Source organism: Dermacentor albipictus, chromosome 3 (assembly GCF_038994185.2).
Source record: "Dermacentor albipictus isolate Rhodes 1998 colony chromosome 3, USDA_Dalb.pri_finalv2, whole genome shotgun sequence".
Classification (NCBI taxonomy): domain Eukaryota; kingdom Metazoa; phylum Arthropoda; class Arachnida; order Ixodida; family Ixodidae; genus Dermacentor; species Dermacentor albipictus.
Window position 1 is genome coordinate 177,800,252 of NC_091823.1, and position 15,296 is coordinate 177,815,547.

Genomic DNA, 15,296 nt, shown 5'->3' on the forward strand with positions numbered 1-15,296 from the left:
CTGTAAACCCAATTATTGGGGCCTAAATGCCTCTCCGCCTCCTACTACGGCTTCCTTTGAGTGACAGTCTGATCTCGAAGGCCATGCTTTTGCAACCTGCATGCACCTGAAGCAATTGCGAATCTTGAAGGCAACATCCGCTTAGTTTTTATTATATATACATTTCCTTAAACTTCGTATCACAAAGTACAAAGTACACACTTCTGGACCAAATAAATTTATTAAAAGACTCTATCAAACGTTATTAGGAAAAAACACGCAATTTTTTCATTTAAGATACATTTTTCTAAAAAACCGCAGAGTGGCGCTACTGTAGTATTTGTTTGGTCGACACACCACGTTGGTTGTCGTAAGTGCTCCCTGCAGTGAGGTGGTATTTGAGGTAAATTTTAGAAGTGCCTAGACAAAACGTGCTGCTTGTTGTGTGCAGTGACCATCCCAAACCCTCCGGACTCGTGTAACGCCATTAGTTCGCCGTGTGTTTCGAGCGATCCACCAGTGTCGTCAGTGAGTGCCCTAGTACAGCTCCCGTCCGAACTGCCTTTGTTCTGCCGAGCTGCTGCCGGCGCTGTTCTGCCGAGCTGTTCTGCCGGCGCTCTCGTCAAAAGTCTGGTACTGGGGCTTCGAATTGTAGTGTTTGGAAGACTGTTGAAGGTTGTGCTTTTGTGGAGCTGGAGTTCATCGGCAGTTCTACAGTGCTTGCGCCAGAGAAACGTCGGTGCTTCTGTACCTGTTAGACGAAGGAGCGTTTGCCAAGTCTTGAAAGGTAAGCAAGTTTGGCGCTTGCGCGCATTCTTGAAGCTTATGATTTGCGTAATGAGCGTTGTGTAACTAGCTAGAGCAAAGCGCTTTCCTATCGTATGTTAGCCATGTTGCTGTGCACATTCAGCAAGCAATTTCGCGAAAGCTTCCTCTGATGTTACAGCGTACTTGCATTCTGCTACCCGCCTTGATTGCTATGCCTGAATGGGCACACAATTATGAAAACACATTGAAAGTTTGTGTTCGTTCGGCAGTGCGTAATAATTTGAAGACTGCGATTTTGTAGCAATACTTACCCCTCGATTCTATATCACTCTTCTCGCCCACCGCTAACGGCCGGCAGCTGCAGTACGTAGCACGGGCCGGGGCGTCGGTCAGCCTACTAACGAATAGCGCAAAGGAATACCATCGCTACAAAATCGCGGTCTTTAAATTATTACGCAAATTTTGTGCACAATGAGATGTTATAAACACACCTTGCATGTACATGAAAAAAAGGTTTACAACAGAGATGACATATATGCATGGGCACATATATGTGTCAATAAAATACTCGAGCCTCTTTCTGCCTACAGAAAAAGAAGTTATGTCTTACTCGAGGGCATGGCTGCTTGTAATAATGAACCTCTAAGGGAAGGTTTTCTCTAATCCCTATTTTTGATATCTAAATGCTTATGTGGCATGTACAAACTGCTTGCATCCATTTCTCATTGGGATGAGCTGTCTGAAATTTATTTTCAGTAATAATTGCAATAATTAACTACTTTCACCTGTCTTCTAATGACTAAAGTTCTATGCTTCTACCTTGACAAACCTTTTGTGAAATTAGTTTGATGAGGCCCAATATACAGCGCTTTCTAAATTGAAGGTATCAGTACCTATTAAAGACTACGCTAACTATGAAAATGCTGCTTGCGTATATTGTTTATTCACTCTGTCAGACAAAATCTTTACACCCAAGTGCAGTCAGTAAATTTAAAAGTGCATGCCTGCAAGGGGAAGTCAGAATTGTATTTGAAGACAATTGCATCTTGTTTGATAGTTCTTGAGCACTTGTGCGCCACTAATCGAGCACAGCTTGGCCCTATACTCGATGAGGCTTGAAGCTTTCAATGTCTGCTAATCACTAAAACAGCACCAGATCTCACTCTGTGTCAAGGGGTGGCACACATTTGCTTAGTTCTAGGCAGATGCATGTCTTTCTTTCGCATTGAAGTTCCCAATACTTTCTAGTCTTACGTAAAAGTACACAGCTCAGTACAATGCATGTATGGTATACGTAAGGCTGCATTGTTCTTTAAACCGAATCAACAAGAAGCAGCGACTTCCGTTTTTGCAAACCTTACCCTACTTCCTAACCATTCCTTGATCAAATGCGTATAAAATGAATCTTTGGTTGTTGTATTCTTTCACAGGTAGACATCGGTGACGGTGTATACGTTGAAAAGGGCCTGCTGAAGAGGCTGTGCCTGGATGCTAACAACTCAGGCTTTCACTTCGCGGAGGGCCTCCTTAAAGCTCCTTTTTCAATAGAAGACGTTGAAGGGAGGTCCTTCTTTGGGCGGCTGTCAAATGCCTTCCACAGAAGGATCTGTTGGATTCCAAGAAGGTCAACACCATAGTAGGTATGTGTCACAAAGAAGCATCTTAATATTCTTTGTGCAGTTTTCAACAAAACTCCTTTCATGCTAATTTCAATGCTATCTTAGGGTATACTCCTTTCTTTCCTGCTAAAATAGCTATTAACCTGATTATAATAGCATATTATAATGCAAGCTTTGCCACCATAACTAGAAAATTGTCATTACTGTTGGCATGTGTATTTTTGTGATAGAGGCCCTGGTCATGTGAATGCACTGATAATATAATATCCTGTCTTGTGGAAAGCTAACATGTTTAGTAACAAGCTCACTTTGACAATGTCTGCCTGCACAACAAAGGCATTTTGTAATCTTGCTGTAGAACGTCCGTAATGCCTGTTCAACTGCTTACATGTTGCTTGTATCATTTCGTGTTTCTTAAGTGCAACATAAAAATCAACTCTTCTATGTACCTGTGCCCAAGCAAAGCTGCAGCATAGTTATGACTGACACCTTGCCTTTCCTAAGATAATTCACACATGAAACTTCCATGTACTAGTCACAATACGAATATCGAAGTTCATTAAACTGAAGTTGATTTACAGGTTTTGTTTGTAGATGACAATTGGTACGATAGAATTTATGTGTCGTGCATCTGTTGGTGTTATGCACATCCATCACGCTCCCAGCTTTAATGCATGAATTCAGTCATTTCATGCATTTTTAGGACTTTGCACAAAACAGCTGGAGATGTTTATAGCTCACAGGATTGAAAGCTTGTCTCTTGTGCACTTCTCATGGCATTTCTTGTCTCATGTCACTGTAGCAAAACTAATATATTGCCTTTTTTCTTCTCGTTTCTAGACTACACAACGCAACATTTCAGCCTACTTCCAGGGCAGCTGGAGAACTCGTCCCCCTTACTAGCCCGGGGATATTAAATGGATGTGTTCAAGCACAAATGGAAACCCGTCTTCTTCTGTTGCATGCCACACCTAGCCACTTGGCAATCACTATTCGCCAAAGACAGATAGTTGACAGGATGTTACTAGCAAGTCGTTAGGATATATAAAGGTGGTTAATAAATAGTCATTGCACAGTTTTTAGGAAGCAAATAAAAATTTTATTCAGAGATAATCAAAGCTTACTTTTGCAATATATAATTGCAAAAGTAATTACCTCTGGATAAAATTTTTATGTACTTTCTAAAAACTGTGAAGCGACTATTTATTAACCACCTTTATACATCCTAACGACTATCTAGTAATATCCTGTCAACTATCTGTGGCGAATAGTCGACAGGATGTTACTAGCAAGTAGTTAGGATGTATAAAGGTGGTCAATAAATAGTCGCTTCACAGTTGACACTTTCTAACGACATAAGATAATAAGCAGTCGGTAAGAATTCTATCGACATTTTATATCTATACTTTCAATTCAATATCGGTGGCCAATAGTCGGCAGGAGGTTACTAGGAAGTTGTTACGGTGTCTAAAGACGTTTTATAGAATGTCGATAGGTTTTAGTAACATTTGTCTAAAGACGGTTTATAAAATGTTACTAAAATTTTTTGTAAGGGTGCAGTAACTTCAGTGGCCGCAGATTACCGATGGGCGAATGACACCGACAAGCGCGGCTTATTATAGGGAAAGCATGCTCCCAGCAAGATGACGCCTTCTGTTGGGTGACTCCTTATTTCAAGAGTGTTCCGTGCACAGTTGAATGCCAAACTGAATAGATTGGAACGCACAAAAAGCACGCTAAGGACGCTCCGCAGAGGCTCGGAATCATGGACTGGTCAACAAACCATTTTATGCGTCCCCTCGCCTCATGTCTTATTGAACATACCATGGTTCTCCCAGCGTTTGCGTTTTTCAAAGCTCTTGCGGATAGCGGCAAGTGATAAAATCGCATGCAGTTACCACGATGACTGACGTTTTCGAATGACATTCAGAGGCTCCGCGCTTGCTTAGTCCAGTGTCAATCGCGTTGGCTAAACGTTGTGATGACTTCCTGGCGATAGCGTGTTGTATGCGCAGAATGTGCACATAAGTTAGCATGCGCTTACCGTGTATTATTTGATATATCCAACGAATGACGAACGAGTGTCCTGTTTTCGTGGCGACGCGAGATGGCTGACACGTGGTCTCCCTTAGATGGTCTTCCTTCCTGCTGTGAAGAACGGCCCGCTGAGGTGCAAGTTTTGCCAGCCAGTTGGGACAGCGGCGTCAACTTTTCCTGGAACGCCACCGCCACCCTCTAGCCCCAAGGCGTCACTAAGTCTACTGTGTCCGCAGGACAATGCGCCACGTCCGCCACTCTGCGTCGCGGGATTGCTGAGATGAGTTCGACGAAGCAGGCTTTGTGACGGAACCCGCCACCGCCGATCCGGTTTGCTGTGAACAAGGGAGTGCCCGAGGGAACGTAGATGGAGGCCCCTTCCAACGCGTCTCTCAAGACGCAAGACAATGGACAACCGGCAGCTGCGCTGTGGAGGTCAGCTCGGGGAATAAGATGCGCCTTTCCTGACGTAAGCCCCGAGTTCTGCGAAGACCTTCTGACGTTGGTTGGGGACCGGGAACCTCTGCGGAAGTGTGTGTGTGTGTGTTGTTAGATATGGCGCCGTTTCCTGAGGCTACTTCGAGTTCCCCAGACCACATCGGATGGCAGCACAGCTAATTGAGGAATGCAGAAGCAGGAAAGTGCATTCCAGAGAAGCGGCCGAGCAAACAAGTTTAAGGCAACAAGTTCACGTGCCAACAAGTTCGTGCGTCGCCGGGATTAGAAGGGGGCCTCGTACAATGGAGCTCAATCGTCCCCCTTCGGCTTTGAAGAAGGCATCTGCTACCGCTGCGGAGCCGAGCCACCGGGTGCAGGTGGGCCCTTGTGCAATGAAGCATGAGCGCCCCCCCTCCTTCTCCAGCCTAGAAGAAGTGGATTGCCAGTCTGCGAGGCAAGACCGCAGAGAGCCGCCAGGTGCGACACCGCGACACGGGCGCCTACCATTGGCTGAAAGTGGCGTCATCGGAGCGGACTCTCCCATTGGTGAAACATGACGTGACTTACAGTGCTCGAAGGGTTTATAAGAAGCCTTCCAGAGAGACCTGAGGATTCTGGGACATTCCCTGATTCCCTGATTCACCTCTCTCGAACTTCTTGCCGCGGGCCGCAGCGTCCGAGTTGCTGCCGGCCCGTAATGACAGTACGTCTGTTACCTGACGCTCACCTCTTTGTACATAATGTAGAATAAATCCTCCCAAGTTTGGGTTTTCATCCCGAAGTCCCGTCCTCCAACCCCTACATCTGGTGGCAGCGGTGGGATCGCCTCCGAATGCATCAGCTGGTGGCAGCGCTACGGATAAACCTTCGTCAAGAGAGATCCTAAGGAACCGGGAAGAGCGAAGAAGAGAGAGCCTTTGTCGAAAGAGGTCCGAAGAAACTGGGAGTAGCGAAGAAGGAGCGAGCCTTCGACCCAGGGAGTCCGGAGGAACCGGCAACAGCGGACGAACGAACCGGATGGCAGGGTGCTGCAACCGTAAGTGAGCGCGTGGTTTTTTTCCTTATGATTCGCCAGACTCAAAGGTTGTGTGTTCAATTTTGATAGTTCTGGGAATCGGGAGTTTGTTGCATTGTGTGTTTGCACAAATTAATTAAGGAAAACAGTTTTAACCACCTGTCGGGGCAGCTGCCATGGATCTTAGAAGGTTGACGAGGTTAGACTTGTTGTTGGTGTGCGACGATTTGGGAGTTGAGGCGGACGAACGGATGGAAACGCCAGCTATCATAAAGGCGATTCAAGATAGCGGCAATGATGAGAAAAGCATTGAGCATGCTTGGGAGGTGATACAGGAGCCACGGGAGCGCGAGCGTCGTGTACGTTTGCGAGAGCGTCGTCAACTTAGGAGTGAGCGTCAGCGTGAAGAACGCGAGAATGAACGGAAGCATGAGCTTCAAGAACTTACTCTTAGGTGTGAGCGTCACGGACGTGAGAATAAACGCGAACGTGAGCGAGAGGAAAAGTATGAGAGAGAGAAGGCAGCACTGATCAAAGAGATACAGTATTGTGATCAGTTATTGGCACAGAGAGAACGGCTGTCTGAGAATTCTGTAGGTAGTACAGAGCGAAAGAATGAGGAAGTGTCGAGCGGATTTTCGCCAGAAGCCGACGAGAAGAGTAGTGCCTGTGAGATTAGCTGCAGATTCATAAGTAAAGGGAAAAGGCTAGCTGCTAACGATGCCTTAGTGGCAATAGAGGCCGTTAAAGGCCAGAGTGAGAGCGACGAGGTGCTGTGCCAACAGATGACTGTGGAGACAGCTAGGCCAGCTGCGAACAAATTGGCACAGTCACCGCGTGTGTGCGTCGCTGGTAAGCTTAGCGAGGTTGCTAGCGAGGAAAAGGGTACTGTTGACGCGACAGACGCGAGCACCCATGTAGAGCCAGATCTGCGTGCAGAAGTGAAGTGCGAGCTGGACGATGCAGTTGAGAATAGCTCTCGGGGTGGCGAGCTCCGTAGCTCACGAGAGAACAACTGCATTGTTCAGGGATCGGTGCGGCTCTCCGCCAGTCTAGATAGCCTAGAGAGGGATGGTTCAGTTAATAATCATTCGGACTGTGCGCGTGAGACAGCGATCGATACCGACGGGCTGTGTGCCGATGCACAGCGTGCGCTGGGCAATGTAGCAGAGGGCAGTTCGCAAGAGTGCGAGTGGTCTAACTCGAGTAAAGCCTGCTGCATTGTGCCAGAGTCGGTTGAGCTGTCCGCCAGTCGAGGCAGAGCGAGAGTAGATTTAAATGTAAATCACTCAGACTGCGCGGGTAAGAGGCCGATCCGGGCCGACGAAATGTGTACCGGCCAGCACGAGGCACGAGAAGGCTACATGAAAGCGAGTGCAAAGACAAAGCGCCTTAAAAAGAAGCGCGGTAAAAACCGAAGGTCGGTAATTAATGTAGCGCCGCCAAAGATGGCGAGAAACCCAAAAGGGCAGGGCGCGAGGAAGAAGGTGCGGTCGTCTAGGACGATGTTGACGCATCCAAAATGGTCGAGCCACCGGTCAAAGGGGGACCGCGAAGAATGTTCTGCGCGGACGCGGACAAAGGGCACGGGGCAGTTAATCTCCTCGTCGTTCCGTAGTTCTTTTCATAGCTCAGCGTGCAGTTCGAAGAAACGCAAGGTGGCAGGACGAGACCAGGTGGGGAGTAGCGACGCGGTCAATCGAGTTTGTGTTGAAAGCGGGGCGCGAGGACGCAAATTGGCAGGAGACCGTAACGTCTTGGGGGAGCTGATAGTTAGTCAGCCCTTTTGTTGTCTCTCGGCAGCCAGAGTAGCTTTCAAGCCGCGGCCACCGCGAGGACGGCTCAGAGTATGAGTCAGACATAAGCGTTTGGAAAGGGAGGCGAAGAGCCCTTCCGTAGAAATGGAGTATCTTGTTTTTTTTATTTTGAGCATCGGAAAGTTTTTCGCGATTTGAGACTAGGATTTCTTTCAATGTGTAAGGTTTGAGCTTTGTCTGTGTTTTCGTTTGAGAAGCTCCGTGATTTGAAAGATGAGGTTTATGTAAACATGTAGTCTCGCGAGATGCTCATTAATAAGTAGATAGGTTTTTTTTGTGTGTGTATGTGTGAGTAACCTGAAGGGTCAAGGTTATTGTTGAGAGGCCTATCGTAACGCGCGTGTGTGTTATTTAACCTTCTTTAAGTATTTTTGAATTTTCTAAGGTTAAGCGCGTAGATTTTCAGTGAGTGCATGATTTGCACGGAGAAGCGTTCTTAGTTCCATTAGCGCGTATCCTGTGTGGACGGAAGGAAGCAGACTTTATGACTGGGTTGCTAGTGTGTGTGGAGGGCAGCCGTATTCTGACTTCTCTGATAAGTACGCGTGGAACGAGTTATTAAAAGACGCATTATTTTAAGGGTTCTGCGGAGTGTGTAAGTCCCGCAAGTTTAATTGTTCGTTTATGTCACGTGTCCTGTAGGACTTTCAGGGAAGAAACGTGAGTAAGCGTAAATGAAAAGTTTGCCTACAACGCAAGTACGCGTTTTGTTTAGTGACCACAAGGCTAGTGCGCTTGTGATTACGTACTTGTGAGGTTGACCAGATTGTTCAGTGGCACCAATACGTGCGATAAGTACGCCACTGCGATAGATTGGAAACATGCTGTTCGTGTAGTTAGGCCACTTGAGTTATGTACGGCTGTTTTCATTTGTTGTTTGCATCGTCAACGACCCTTTTGTTTTGCAACAACAATAGTAGTCTGGTCTTGTCGGCAATCGAGGAGAAATGGATAGCTGTTTGGAAGGGTGGTTGGAACTGCTTTGTCAAAATTGGGGAAATAAAAGATCAGGGTTCATTTTGACTCAGTAATAGCCTGGCGAGTCAGGGGTGAAGAGCCTGCGCTTACACGTGGGTCAGCGCTGTGTTGTTTGGTTTGTTTGACGTATGTTCTCCAGGGCCCAGGATCCCGAGGGTTGTCAAACGAGGCTCGACCCCAGTACCCTGCAGCTTCTTTCAGCGTTCCTCATGGCCAGCGAATTGAGTTCACCGGCCATTCAGAACTACCGGGGCGAGGACGAGCTGTTAGATATGGCGCCGTTTCCTGAGGCTACTTCGAGTTCCCCAGACCACATCGGATGGCAGCACAGCTAATTGAGGAATGCAGAAGCAGGAAAGTGCATTCCAGAGAAGCGGCCGAGCAAACAAGTTTAAGGCAACAAGTTCACGTGCCAACAAGTTCGTGCGTCGCCGGGATTAGAAGGGGGCCTCGTACAATGGAGCTCAATCGTCCCCCTTCGGCTTTGAAGAAGGCATCTGCTACCGCTGCGGAGCCGAGCCACCGGGTGCAGGTGGGCCCTTGTGCAATGAAGCATGAGCGCCCCCCCTCCTTCTCCAGCCTAGAAGAAGTGGATTGCCAGTCTGCGAGGCAAGACCGCAGAGAGCCGCCAGGTGCGACACCGCGACACGGGCGCCTACCATTGGCTGAAAGTGGCGTCATCGGAGCGGACTCTCCCATTGGTGAAACATGACGTGACTTACAGTGCTCGAAGGGTTTATAAGAAGCTTTCCAGAGAGACCTGAGGATTCTGGGACATTCCCTGATTCCCTGATTCACCTCTCTCGAACTTCTTGCCGCGGGCCGCAGCGTCCGAGTTGCTGCCGGCCCGTAATGACAGTACGTCTGTTACCTGACGCTCACCTCTTTGTACATAATGTAGAATAAATCCTCCCAAGTTTGGGTTTTCATCCCGAAGTCCCGTCCTCCAACCCCTACAGTGTGTAAGGGCCGATTTACGCTCAAACCGCCCATTGCCGCAAGCCGCACCGCACACGTGTGGTCGTGCGAAAGATTGCACGTATCAAACGCATGTGCACAAATTTCGGTTTACAATGTGTAAGGTATGCACTGTCTACACCGTTTAAGCGGTAATTTGTGCGCAAGTGCTGGGGTGCTATAACGTAAAACTATTCCAAACTTTTCTATTCCAATTCTGCTATCAGCCTTCCTCGATTGGTAAAAAACTTCTTTCGACCACCTCCACTTCACCTGTCTGTCACGCGACGTCACGAAAACCGCGATACCTCCCCATCTGATATGACGTGTACACGCTGATTATGCATGATTTGACAGAAAAAAGAAAAATAGTTATTTCTGATTCGACCCCTTTTCGCCATTAGCCCTCGGCTATTGGTAAAAAGTTTTCGGGCTGCACCCACTTCACCTGCCTGTCACGCGACGTCACAAAACCGCAAGAACTCACCGCGTTAAAGTGACGTGTACGCGATAAAGATGCATTATTATGCCGAACAAAACTGAATAACCTTCGGAATAGCCGCAGGCTGCCCCATTCCGAAAGGAATAGAAGATGGCTGCCGCCGATGACTCAGACGCTGGCTACTCGCACCTGCCGGAGAGCATGGGTTTATTTGCGTATAATAAAAGTTCTTGTGTGGCCGTGTAACGTTTTCGAGCACTTTCGGCACGTTTAACCCCTCATTCTGCCAACTCTTCTTTGCTGAGGGTCCGTTTTAGCGTCATTCTTGAGCTTCCGTTGCATGCCGCCGCGATTTTCGACCAGCTACCGCAGGGTAAATAAGGGAAAGCCGACCAATCGTAGACGCCGGCACCACCCTGTTCATCCGGTTATCGACTTTCAGTGCAGTGGCTCGCCCCCATCGAATCCGTCTCCACTTGAGCGTTCTCCTCGCCTCTTGTCAGGCCAATTATGTGCGACAGGTCGCTCAGTGTAGGCAATGTTATTCGTTTTTCAAGCAAACAAAAGTGACCTCCTATGAACGAGGGGAGCGTTTGATTGGTCTGTTCAGACAACCCTGTGGGTGACCGCCCGGTGCTTGCGTTGATGGTTACGCAAATTTGACGTCAGGATATTGGAATAGAAACATATTGGAATAGTTTTACGTTATAGGGCCCCTGGATACGTGCAATCTTTCCGCAAGCGTGCGGTGCGGCTTGCGGCGATGGGCGGCTCGAGCGTAAACACGCCTTAAGCCCTCGCGCAAAGAGGCGGCTCGTCTGTGGTGCCTGGTCGAACGTTTCCCTCACCTTGGGATCGAGGGAGGACCGAGTGCTTATAAAGCGCTGTTGTGCGGCTGCTCAGTGTACTTTCTCTCGCAGTCTTGCTAGACTGATGAACTGCAACGTCCTTATGTAGATACTGTAAATAAACCCATATTCCTCGTTCTCGGTGAGAAGCAGTTCTTCGCTTCAACAACGTCCTCAGTGTGGATAAGTTGGACGACGGCATGGGCCAGCTACCATCTCATTCGTGCCCGAATCCAATCTTGACAACTGGTTACGAATGGTGGGATTGAGCCCCAATCCTTACTTACACTGTTTGCTGGACGGATCACCTTTCTCCGGTGCTGTGCTGCTTCGCGATGATGTGCGTGCGCGCTGTGGGACAACTCCGAGTGAGAAAGTGCCACTGTGGATGCCTGCTCTCTGAGAAGCAAAACGGTGTGCTCTTTGCTCAGAGTGCGTGAGTGATACATCGCCATGTGCGCGGCCAGCATTCTACAGTTGAAGCAGGAGCTTACGCTTCGTCTTGTTCTCTATTGCCGCAAGAGTAGAATGGGCCTTCTACTCGCTCCCTGAAGGGCAGAGTGAAAATAACATTATTTCACTCTCTCTTTAATGACGTAGTGAACGATGCATTTCACTCCACTCGACGTTTTGATAGTGTAAAGCAATGCTTTGAAGAGTAAATCGGTACCTTTGCTCCTACGATAATCTCCATAGTTTTTAGAGTGTAGAAGGCGTGCGTTACTTCCGGGTCTTGCTCGGTGAATCCCTTCGCATTCCATTAGGATGTGCTGAGAGGTATCCGGATTTTTCACTGCAGTAGACACATGCATAATCTAGTTGCAAATACTTGCTCCGGACGTCTTTGTCTTTATGCAACCAACTTGAGCCTCAAATAGCAAGGCACTGCCCTTTGTGTTGTGTAGATTTTCCCTGCTGATTTCTTCCCATTCCTGTTAAACCTCCATGTTTCTTGCGTTTTGTTTCCATTCTTTGTATCCTCTTCGAGATCTCTGTTTGTCTCACTTTCTTTTTGATGACTCCTGGTTTTCCTTTTACACTTTCAATTACACTTGGTTTTCCAATTTCCTGGCCACTTCCTCCATTCTATACCCACGCTTTTCAGGTACAGATAGTTGCGCAGTTTAGCCACCCATTTATTTTTACCATGTCTCGACTGCGGCACGGTGACGCCATCCTTGAGCGATGGCTCACACTACTTAGCCTGCAGCAGTGAAAGGTACAGAGGGGAAGCGGGCCTGCGCATGCAGATCGTTGGGCACTGGTGGAAAGGGCAAGTAGACCGCAACGCTGAAGGCCGTGATGAGCCGAAAGAGAGGGCACCGGTCGAAATGGGTTCACGCTGCGCCGCCTGGCAACCACGTGGAATCGCATCTGAAGTTCGAAGGGGTGGTCGGGTACTAGAAAGAAATGGCAAAGAAATATATGCTCCTACTTCAGCGTCAAAACACCATAGTGATAAACACAAGTGATTAACCGCTATAGTACCAAGTGTGTTTCATTTACAACACATTGTATTTCCGCTAACCTTACTAAAGCGTTCTGTTTAATTTTGCACTCACATTGAATAAACAGAAACACGAGTTTCAGCACTCCTTTTGCGTTTACAGAAAGCTTCGCTGTATATTGGCTCCAACAGGGCCCGTTGGATCTGCCGGATATTTTTAAAGTGAAGCTGTACACGGCTAGGATATGGAGAAAAATGTGTCCGAGGCGTTGACAAAAACAAGTCGCCACGGTCCTTCTGAATGTTATGACCTTATAGACCATGTTATGACGCATGAATTTCATGGCCTTGTATGAAACGTGGGATGCGGGCGCAGCTTCGCTCCCACTGGGCGGTCGAAAAGTCAATGAAACGCAATAGTGTACGCACCAATCTTCGTCTTTACTGTCGACCGAGTACGCCCCGACGGCAAGTTCATTGTATCCTTCCTGTTGGAATAGTTTAGAACGGACTGCTAAACGGGGGTCAATGTGCTGACCATGCGTCACCACCGGTCTTGTACAGATTTAGCCTATGGCAAGGACATGTCTAGCACAACAGAACAGCCGATCGCGGCGTGCCACAGCGACCACAAAACTATGGTCACTATGAAAACGAATGAGACAAAGCAAAGAAGATAAAACCGCGAAGTTACGTGTATGTGTCTTTATTAAATCAATACAGCAATAGCCGTATGGATCAATATAAGCGTTATTATAGCCATGCCTATATAGCTTCGCTGGTTAGCCCTCTTCAGAGAGTATATGGACACTAAATATGTTGTGTGGTTTTTGATGCCCTGATTGCCATGTACGACCTGATTGTCGGTACCAACTTGACCAAATGTCCATGCTTTTCATGTAAATGCCCTGATTGATGCCAGCGTACAAGTGCTATTTCTATAGAGAAATGTCTAAATTGCTATGTTGCAAGGGAACTGTTGCTATAAGTACCGTGGCATAGAGTTATTTATTTCATAGACGTTTTATTCACTTTAAACACTTTACAAAAAAGTATTGCATTGACGCATCTGAATTCCTAGTTTGAGGCTAGTTCGAATTCATTCAAAGTGCAAGGATACAAAAGAGCATGCAACCCATTGGAATGGTAAATGTACACGAAAAAAATCGTAACATTTGAAAAAGCCGAATGAGTCTGGAGCAACACATAAAATCTTGTTACATTGTTAGAAGCAACACACTCATATAAATTGAACATATTATGTTGATATATGTAATATTATTCGGCCATTGCAATGTACAAAAAATGTTCAAAGCTGAATGCGAAATGTTTTCGTATTCTTGTGTCTTTGTATTCCAATTTCAAGAGTCCAGCTCTCTTGGTGTTCGAATACGAAAGGATCACTTATTGGGCAGAAGGGGCCTCAAGTGAAAGCGGCCACGTTTCACGACAATTGCAACTGGAGCATATCCGTAGCAGCCGCTTATACAAAATCCATTTCCACGTGCCATTACCGGCCTTGCCCCGTCGTCGGGGACGAATTCCCCGCAGAGCCCGTAGGCGCTATAGGAGAACGCGAGCCCTTCTGTTCGCACATTTGAGCCTGTGGGCTGCCTCTGCGCAGGTGCAGGAACGTTGGCAATCATCCGACCGCGTGCGAATGCCGCTTCTTTTTTTGCTGCTGCTCCCATACACAGGGGAAAAAATGTCCGAAACAGCATACGAGGTAAACGAAGGAACGCAGACAATGCTGCAGACCAATTGTGTTATCGATCTCTTACTTGGACACGCTTCTCGGAAACGGAGCTATGGCGTAGACAACCACAGCAACATGTTGGCGTGCACTCATACTGGGCGGCAACTTAATCAGATCAGCAGTCGATGGCTTTCTGACCGGCAAACCGCGCACTCTCCGGTGCTCGGGGGCAAAACGATGGCCTGCGTAGAGAGCCTTGCCAAACTCCATTGTCTCGCCTCTCGCTTCGTTAAACGGCCAAGACTCGGGAACCCCTATATAGGTATGCCAGTTTGGTTGAAGTCAATTTGGTCTAACTTAGTTTTTCTTTTTGCCATAAATTAAGAAAAGCAAAGCTGGGACTTTAGTCGCGTCAATTTCTTACACCTAAGTTTTTATATAGCGCGTTCAGCACTAATACCACGACGCTAAAACGAGTCGATACCACTCTCTGTCCTGCGAAGCCTTCGCTAAGGAAAACGACTATGAGGTCAAGCTGTTCTGTCAGCCTTGCGACGCACGAACCACAATGTGCGAAGTTTATCTACAGTGCGAAACTTACGCAATAGACAGCCCCTCCCTGGCTGCCGCGAGATAGGAAATCGTACGTTGCTGCCGAACTTTGATACATATTGAAAATACGACCACAGTGCTATAGAAAAACGCAATCATTAGCTGCTCCCTTGTGGTATGAACATCTGGAAGGGGCAGCGCAATATGACGAAGACGGAAGGAAGGAACAGACAGGGCATCGCTGAACTCACAACTAACTTTATTCGAAGGGATACACAAACTTATGTACGCAACCCATAGCCACGTGCTCTCCCATCGATGGCGTCATTATGAGAGCGCAGGCAAAAACGCAAAATCCTGTAACCTAATGCTACACTATGAGGTGGCTTAAAAATTCAAATTCACTTTCATACAAATTTAACGATGGCATGCTTACACAACGCGACCATTTTTTCCTGATATAGTAGGCCTCAATAAGCATTCGTTGTGTAAACATGCCAATGTGTAAGCTTGCCATCGTTAAATTCTTGTTACAGAAATTTGAATTTTTCAGCCGCCTCATAGTGTAGCATTAGATTACAGGATTTGGCGTTTTTTCCCGCGCACTAATAATGACGCCATCGATGGTAGAGCACGTGGCTATGGGTTGTGTACATAAGTTGTGTATACCATCGAATAAAGTTAGTTGTGAGTTCAGCGCTGT

General features: G+C 47.3%; 1 long non-coding RNA gene across 1 annotated transcript; it reads left to right on the forward strand.

The window, feature by feature from the left end:
• The first annotated feature begins 309 nt into the window (after positions 1–309).
• On the forward strand, positions 310–3,304 carry LOC135919188 (uncharacterized). The gene is made up of 3 exons (XR_010569910.2): positions 310–766; positions 2,178–2,387; positions 3,207–3,304. It is a non-coding gene; the product is annotated as an uncharacterized lncRNA (long non-coding RNA).
• Positions 3,305–15,296: the final 11,992 nt, after the last annotated feature.